This window comes from Nothobranchius furzeri, unplaced genomic scaffold (genome assembly GCF_043380555.1).
Source record: "Nothobranchius furzeri strain GRZ-AD unplaced genomic scaffold, NfurGRZ-RIMD1 Scf039, whole genome shotgun sequence".
Taxonomy (NCBI): Eukaryota; Metazoa; Chordata; class Actinopteri; order Cyprinodontiformes; family Nothobranchiidae; genus Nothobranchius; species Nothobranchius furzeri.
Window position 1 is genome coordinate 552622 of NW_027223056.1, and position 8571 is coordinate 561192.

Genomic DNA, 8571 nt, shown 5'->3' on the forward strand with positions numbered 1-8571 from the left:
CTCCTGGAGGCGCTCAGTCAGACTGAGTAGTGACATGTGGCCTGACGAACCTCGGGGCGCGTGTTGCTTGGGCCTCTCTCCTGGAGGCGCTCAGTCAGACCAAGTGGTGACATGTGGCAAGTCACTCCTCGGGGCGCGTCTTGCTTGGGCCTCTCTCCTGGAGGCGCTCAGTCAGACCGAGTGCTGACATGTGGCAAGACGCTCCTCGGGCCGCGTGTTGCTTGGGCTTCTCTCCTGGAGGCCCTCAGTCAGACCCATTGTTGACATGTGGCAAGACGCTCCTCGGGGCGCGTCTTGCTTGGGCCTCTTTCCTGGAGGCGCTCAGTCAGAACCAGAGGTGACATGTGGCAAGACGCTCCTCGGGGCGCGTCTTGCTTGGGCCTCTCTTCTGGAGGCGCTCAGTCAGACTGAGTAGTGACATGTGGCCTGACGCTCCTCGGGGCACGTCTTGCTTGGGCCTCTCTCCTGGAGGCGCTCAGTCAGACCCAGTGGTGACATGTGGCAACACACTCCTCGGGGCGCGTCTTGCTTGGGCCTCTCTCGGGGAGGCCCTCTGTCAGACCCAGTGTTGACATGTGTCAAGACGCTCCTCGGGGAGCGTCTTGCTTGGGCTTCTCTCCTGGAGGTCCTCAGTCAGACCCATTGTTGACATGTGGCAAGACGCTCCTCGGGGCGCGTCTTGCTTGGGCCTCTCTCCTGGAGGCGCTCAGTCAGAACCAGAGGTGACATGTGGCAAGATGCTCCTCGGGGCGCGTCTTGCTTGGGCCTCTCTCCTGGAGGCCCTCTGTCAGACCCAGTGTTGACATGTGGCAAGACGCTCCTCCAGGCGCATCTTGCTTGGGCCTCTCTCCTGGATTCCCTCAGTCAGACCCATTGTTGACATGTGGCAAAATGCTCCTCGGGGCACGTATTGCTTGGGTCTCTCTCCTGGAGGCGCTCAAACAGACCAAGTAGTGACATGTGGCAAGACGCTCCTCGGGGCGCGTCTTGCTGGGGCTTCTCTCATGGAGGCACTCAGTCAGACCCAGTGTTGACATGTGGCAAGACGCTCCTCGGGGCGCGTCTTGCTTGGACCTCTCTCCCTGAGGCGCTCAGTCAGACCGAGTAGTGACATGTGGCAAGACGCTCCTCGGGCGCGTCTTGCTTGGGCCTCTCTCCTGGTGGCGCTCAAACAGACCGAGTAGTGACATGTGGCAAGACGCTCCTCGGGGCGCGTCTTGCTGTGGCTTCTCTCATGGAGGCACTCAGTCAGACCCAGTGTTGACACGTGGCAAGACGCTCCTCGGGGCGCGTCTTGCTTGGGCCTCTCTCCTGGAGGCGCTCAGTGAGACTGAGTAGTGACATGTGGCCTGACGCTCCTCGGGGCGCGTGTTGCTTGGGCCTCTCTCCTGGAGGCGCTCAGTCAGACCAAGTGGTGACATGTGGCAAGACAATCCTCGGGGCGCGTCTTGCTTGGGCCTCTCTCCTGGAGGCCCTCTGTCAGACCCAGTGTTGACATGTGGCAAGACACTCCTCGGGGCGCGTCTTGCTTGGGCCTCTCTCATGGAGGCCCTCTGTCAGACCCAGTGTTGACATGTGTCAAGACGCTCCTCGGGGCGCGTCTTGCTTTGGCCTCTCTCCTGGAGGCGCTCAGTCAGACCGAGTGCTGACATGTGGCAAGAAGCTCCTCGGGGCTCGTCTTGCTTGGGCTTCTCTCCTGGAGGCCCTCAGTAAGACCCATTGTTGACATTTGGCAAGACGCTCCTCGGGGCGTGTCTTGCTTGGGCCTCTCTCCTGGAGGCGCTCAGTCAGACTGAGTAGTGACATGTGGCCTGACGAACCTCGGGGCGCGTGTTGCTTGGGCCTCTCTCCTGGAGGCGCTCAGTCAGACCAAGTGGTGACATGTGGCAAGTCACTCCTCGGGGCGCGTCTTGCTTGGGCCTCTCTCCTGGAGGCGCTCAGTCAGACCGAGTGCTGACATGTGGCAAGACGCTCCTCGGGCCGCGTGTTGCTTGGGCTTCTCTCCTGGAGGCCCTCAGTCAGACCCATTGTTGACATGTGGCAAGACGCTCCTCGGGGCGCGTCTTGCTTGGGCCTCTTTCCTGGAGGCGCTCAGTCAGAACCAGAGGTGACATGTGGCAAGACGCTCCTCGGGGCGCGTCTTGCTTGGGCCTCTCTTCTGGAGGCGCTCAGTCAGACTGAGTAGTGACATGTGGCCTGACGCTCCTCGGGGCACGTCTTGCTTGGGCCTCTCTCCTGGAGGCGCTCAGTCAGACCCAGTGGTGACATGTGGCAACACACTCCTCGGGGCGCGTCTTGCTTGGGCCTCTCTCGTGGAGGCCCTCTGTCAGACCCAGTGTTGACATGTGTCAAGACGCTCCTCGGGGAGCGTCTTGCTTGGGCTTCTCTCCTGGAGGTCCTCAGTCAGACCCATTGTTGACATGTGGCAAGACGCTCCTCGGGGCGCGTCTTGCTTGGGCTTCTCTCCTAGAGGCGCTCAGACAGACCCAGTGTTGACATGTGACAAGACGCTCCTCGGGGCGCGTCTTGCTTGGGCCTCTCTCCTGGAGGCGCTCAGTCAGAACCAGAGGTGACATGTGGCAAGATGCTCCTCGGGGCGCGTCTTGCTTGGGCCTCTCTCCTGGAGGCCCTCTGTCACACCCAGTGTTGACATGTGGCAAGACGCTCCTCCAGGCGCATCTTGCTTGGGCCTCTCTCCTGGAGGCCCTCAGTCAGACCCATTGTTGACATGTGGCAAGATGCTCCTCGGGGCGCGTCTTGCTTGGTCCTCTCTCCTGGAGGCGCTCAGTCAGACCCAGTGTTGACATGTGGCAAGACGCTCCTCGGGGCGCGTCTTGCTTGGGCCTCTCTCCTGGAGGCGCTCAGTCAGAACCAGAGGTGACATGTGGCAAGATGCTCCTCGGGGCGCGTCTTGCTTGGGCCTCTCTCCTGGAGGCCCTCTGTCAGACCCAGTGTTGACATGTGGCAAGACGCTCCTCCAGGCGCATCTTGCTTGGGCCTCTCTCCTGGAGGCCCTCAGTCAGACCCATTGTTGACATGTGGCAAGACGCTCCTCGGGGCGCGTCTTGCTTGGGCCTCTCTCCTGGAGGCGCTCAGTCAGAACCAGAGGTGACATGTGGCAAGATGCTCCTCGGGGCGCGTCTTGCTTGGGCCTCTCTCCTGGAGGCCCTCTGTCAGACCCAGTGTTGACATGTGGCAAGACGGTCCTCCAGGCGCATCTTGCTTGGGCCTCTCTCCTGGAGGCCCTCAGTCAGACCCAGTGTTGACATGTGGCAAGACGCTCCTCGGGGCGCGTCTTGCTTGGGCCTCTCTCCTGGAGGCGCTCAGTCAGACCCAGTGTTGACATGTGGCAAGACACTCCTCGGGGCGCGTCTTGCTAGGGCCTCTCTCCTGGAGGCGCTCAGTCAGACCCAGTGGTGACATGTGGAAAGACGCTCCTCGTGGCGCGTCTTGCTTGGGCCTCTCTCCTGGAGGCGCTCAGTCAGACCCAGTGTTGACACGTGGCAAGACGCTCCTCAGGCGCGTCTTGCTTGGGCCTCTCTCCATGAGGCGCTCAGTGAGACCGAGTAGTGACATGTGGCAAGACGCTCCTCAGGGCGCGTCTTGCTTGGACCTCCCTCCTGGAGGCGCTCAGTCAGACCGAGTAGTGACATTTGGCAAGACGCTCCTCGGGGCGCGTCTTGCTTGGACCTCTCTCCTGGAGGCGCTCAGCTAGACCGAGTGGTGACATGTGGCAAGACGCTCCTCGGGGCGCGTCTTGCTTGGGCCTCTCTCCTGGAGGCGCTCAGTCAGACCGAGTGCTGACATAAGGCAAGACGCTCCTCGGGGCGCGTCTTGCTGGGGCCTCTCTCCTGGAGGTGCTCAATCAGACCCAGTGTTGACATGTGGAAAGAAGCTCCTCGGGGCGCGTCTTGCTTTGGCTTCTCTCATGGAGGCCCTCAGTAAGACCCATTGTTGACATGTGGAAAGAAGCTCCTCGGGGCGCGTCTTGCTTTGGCTTCTCTCCTGGAGGACCTCAGTCAGACCCATTGTTGACATGTGGCAAGACGCTCCTCGGGGCGCGTATTGCTTGGGCCTCTCTCCTGGATGCCCTCTGTCAGACCCAGTGTTGACATGTGGCAAGACTCTCCTCGGGGCGCGTCTTGCTTGGGCTTCTCTCATGGAGGCCCTCAGTCAGACCCAGTGTTGACATGTGTCAAGACGCTCCTCGGGGCGTGTCTTGCTTGGGCCTCTCTCCTGGAGGCGCTCAGTCAGACCCAGTGTTGACATGTGGCAAGACGCTCCTCGGGGCGCTTCTTAATGGGGCTTCTCTCATGGAGGCACTCAGTCAGACCCAGTGTTGACATGTGGCAAGACGCTCCTCGGGGCGCGTCTTATTTGGGCCTCTCTCCTGGAGGCCCTCAGTCAGACCCAGTGTTGACATGTGTCAAGACGCTCCTCAGGCGTTTCTTGCTTGCGCCTCTCTCCTGGAGGCGCTCAGTCAGACCCAGAGGTGACATGTGGCAAGACGCTCCTCGGGCCTCTCTCCTGGAGGCTCTCAGTCAGACCCAGTATTGACATGTGGCAAGACGCTCCTCGGGGCGCGTCTTGCTTGGGCCTCTCTCCTGGAGGTGCTCAGTCAGACCCAGTGTTGACATGTGGCAAGACGCTCCTCGGGGCGCGTCTTGCTGGGGCTTCTCTCATGGAGGCACTCAGTCAGACCCAGTGTTGACATGTGGCAAGATGCTCGTCGGGGCACGTCTTGCTTGGGCCTCTCTCCTGGAGGCGCTCAGTCAGACCCAGAGGAGACATGTGTCAAGACCCTTCTCGGGGCGCGTCTTGCTTGGGCCTCTCTCCTGGAGGCGCTCAGTCAGACCGAGTGCTGACATGTTGCAAGACGCTCCTCCGGGCGCATCTTGCTTGGGCCTCTCTCCTGGAGGCGCTCAGTAAGACCCAGTGTTCACATGTGGCAAGACGCTCCTCGGGGCGCGTCTTGCTTGGGCCTCTCTCCTGGAGGCGCTCAGTCAGACCCAGTGTTGACATGTGGCAAGACGCTCCTCGGGGCGCGTCTTGCTTGGGCCTCTCTCCTGGAGGCGCTCAGTCAGACCGAGTAGTGACATGTGGCAAGACGCTCCTCGGGGCGCGTCTTGCTTGGGCTTCTCTCCTGGAGGCCCTCAGTCATACCCATTGTTGACATGTGGCAAGACGCTCCTCGGGGCGCGTATTGCTTGGGCCTCTCTCCTGGAGGCGCTCAGTCAGACCCAGTGGTGACATGTGGCAAGACGCTCCTCGGGGCGCGTATTGCTTGGGCCTCTCTCCTGGATGCCCTCTGTCAGACCGAGTGTTGACATGTGGCAAGACTCTCCTCGGGGCGCGTCTTGCTTGGGCTTCTCTCATGGAGGCCCTCAGTCAGACCCAGTGTTGGCATGTGTCAAGACGCTCCTCGGGGCGTTTCTTGCTTGGGCCTCTCTCCTGGAGGCGCTCAGTCAGACCCAGTGTTGACATGTGACAAGAAGCTCCTCGGGGCGCTTCTTGCTGGGGCCTCTCTCCTGGAGGCGCTCAGTCAAACCCAGTGTTGACATGTGTCAAGACGCTACTCGGGCGTTTCTTGCTTGCACCTTTCTCCTGGAGGGGCTCAGTCAGACCCAGAGGTGACATGTGGCAAGACGCTCCTCGGGCCTCTCTCCTGGAGGCGCTCAGTCAGACCCAGTGTTGACATGTGGCAAGACGCTCCTCGGGGCGCGTCTTGCTGGGGCTTCTCTCATGGAGGCACTCAGTCAGACCCAGTGTTGACATGTGGCAAGATGCTCGTCGGGGCACGTCTTGCTTTGGCCTCTATCCTGGAGGCGCTCAGTCAGACCCAGAGGAGACATGTTTCAAGACCCTTCTCGGGGCGCGTCTTGCTTGGGCCTCTCTCCTGGTGGCGCTCAGTCAGACCGAGTGCAGACATGTTGCAAGACGCTCCTCCGGGCGCGTCTTGCTTGGGCCTCTCTCCTGGAGGTGCTCAGTCAGACCCAGTGTTGACATGTGGCAAGACGCTCCTCGGGCCGCGTCTTGCTTGGGCTTCTCTCCTGGAGGCGCTCAGAAAGACCCAGTGTTGACATGTGACAAGACGCTCCTCGGGGCGCGTCTTGCTTGGGCCTCTCTCCTGGAGGCGCTCAGTCAGACCCAGTGGTGACATGTGGCAAGACACTCCTCGGGGCGCGTCTTGCTTGGGCCTCTCTCCTGGAGGCCCTCTGTCAGACCCAGTGTTGGCATGTGGCAAGACGCTCCTCAGGGCGCGTCTTGGTTGGGCCTCTCTCCTGGAGGCGCTCAGTCAGACCCAGTGGTGACATGTGGCAAGACGCTCCTCGGGGCGCGTATTGCTTGGGCCTCTCTCCTGGATGCCCTCTGTCAGACCGAGTGTTGACATGTGGCAAGACTCTCCTCGGGGCGCGTCTTGCTTGGGCTTCTCTCATGGAGGCCGTCAGTCAGACCCAGTGTTGGCATGTGTCAAGACGCTCCTCGGGGCGTGTCTTGCTTGGGCCTCTCTCCTGGAGGCGCTCAGTCAGACCCAGTGTTGACATGTGGCAAGATGCTCCTCGGGGCGCGTCTTGCTTGGGCTTCTCTCCTGGAGGCCCTCAGTCAGACCCATTGTTGACATGTGGCAAGACGCTCCTCGGGGCACGTCTTGCTTGGGCCTCTCTCCTGGAGGCGCTCAAACAGACCGAGTAGTGACATGTGGCAAGACGCTCCTCGGGGCGCGTCTTGCTGGGGCTTCTCTCATGGAGGCACTCAGTCAGACCCAGTGTTGACACGTGGCAAGACGCTCCTCGGGGCGCGTCTTGCTTGGGCCTCTCTCCTGGAGGCGCTCAGTCAGACTGAGTAGTGACATGTGGCCTGACGCTCCTCGGGGCGCGTGTTGCTTGGGCCTCTCTCCTGCAGGCGCTCAGTCAGACCAAGTGGTGACATGTGGCAAGACAATCCTCGGGGCGCGTCTTGCTTGGGCCTCTCTCCTGGAGGCCCTCTGTCAGACCCAGTGTTGACATGTGGCAAGACACTCCTCGGGGCGCGTCTTGCTTGGGCCTCTCTCATGGAGGCCCTCTGTCAGACCAAGTGTTGACATGTGTCAAGACGCTCCTCGGGGCGCGTCTTGCTTTGGCCTCTCTCCTGGAGGCGCTCAGTCAGACCGAGTGCTGACATGTGGCAAGAAGCTCCTCGGGGCGCGTCTTGCTTGGGCTTCTCTCCTGGAGGCCCTCAGTAAGACCCATTGTTGACATGTGGCAAGACGCTCCTCGGGGCGTGTCTTGCTAGGGCCTCTCTCCTGGAGGCGCTCAGTCAGACTGAGTATTGACATGTGGCCTGACGCTCCTCGGGGCGCTTGTTGCTTGGGCCTCTCTCATGGAGGCGCTCAGTCAGACCAAGTGGTGACATGTGGCAAGACACTCCTCGGGGCGCGTCTTGCTTGGGCCTCTCTCCTTGAGGCCCTCTGTCAGACCTAGTGTTGACATGTGTCAAGACGCTCCTCGGGGCGCGTCTTGCTTGGGCTTCTCTCCTGGAGGCCCTCAGTCATACCCATTGTTGACATGTGGCAAGACGCTCCTCGGGGCGCGTATTGCTTGGGCCTCTCTCCTGGAGGCGCTCAGTCAGACCCAGTGGTGACATGTGGCAAGACGCTCCTCGGGGCGCGTATTGCTTGGGCCTCTCTCCTGGATGCCCTCTGTCAGACCGAGTTTTGACATGTGGCAAGAATCTCCTCGGGGCGCGTCTTGCTTGGGCTTCTCTCATGGAGGCCCTCAGTCAGACCCAGTGTTGGCATGTGTCAAGACGCTCCTCGGGGCGTGTCTTGCTTGGGCCTCTCTCCTGGAGGCGCTCAGTCAGACCCAGTGTTGACATGTGACAAGAAGCTCCTCGGGTCGCTTCTTGCTTGGGCCTCTCTCCTGGAGGCGCTCAGTCAGACCGAGTGCTGACATGTGCCAAGACGCTCCTCGGGGCGCGTCTTGCTGGGTCCTCTCTCCTGGAGGCGCTCAGTCAAACCCAGTGTTGACATGTGTCAAGACGCTCCTCGGGCGTTTCTTGCTTGCACCTTTCTCCTGGAGGCGCTCAGTCAGACCCAGAGGTTACATGTGGCAAGACGCTCCTCGGGCCTCTCTCCTGGAGGCGCTCAGTCAGACCCAGTGTTGACATGTGGCAAGACGCTCCTCGGGGCGCGACTTGCTGGGGCTTCTCTCATGGAGGCACTCAGTCAGACCCAGTGTTGACATGTGGCAAGATGCTCGTCGGGGCACGTCTTGCTTGGGCCTCTCTCCTTGAGGCGCTCAGTCAGACCCAGAGGACACATGTTTCAAGACCCTTCTCGGGGCGCGTCTTGCTTGGGCCTCTCTCCTGGAGGCGCTCAGTCAGACCGAGTGCAGACATGTTGCAAGACGCTCCTCCGTGCGCGTCTTGCTTGGGCCTCTCTCCTGGAGGTGCTCAGTCAGACCCAGTGTTGACATGTGGCAAGCGCTCCTCGGGGCGCGTCTTGCTTGGGCTTCTCTCCTGGAGGCGCTCAGAAAGACCCAGTGTTGACATGAGACAAGACGCTCCTCGGGGCGCGTCTTGCTTGGGCCTCTC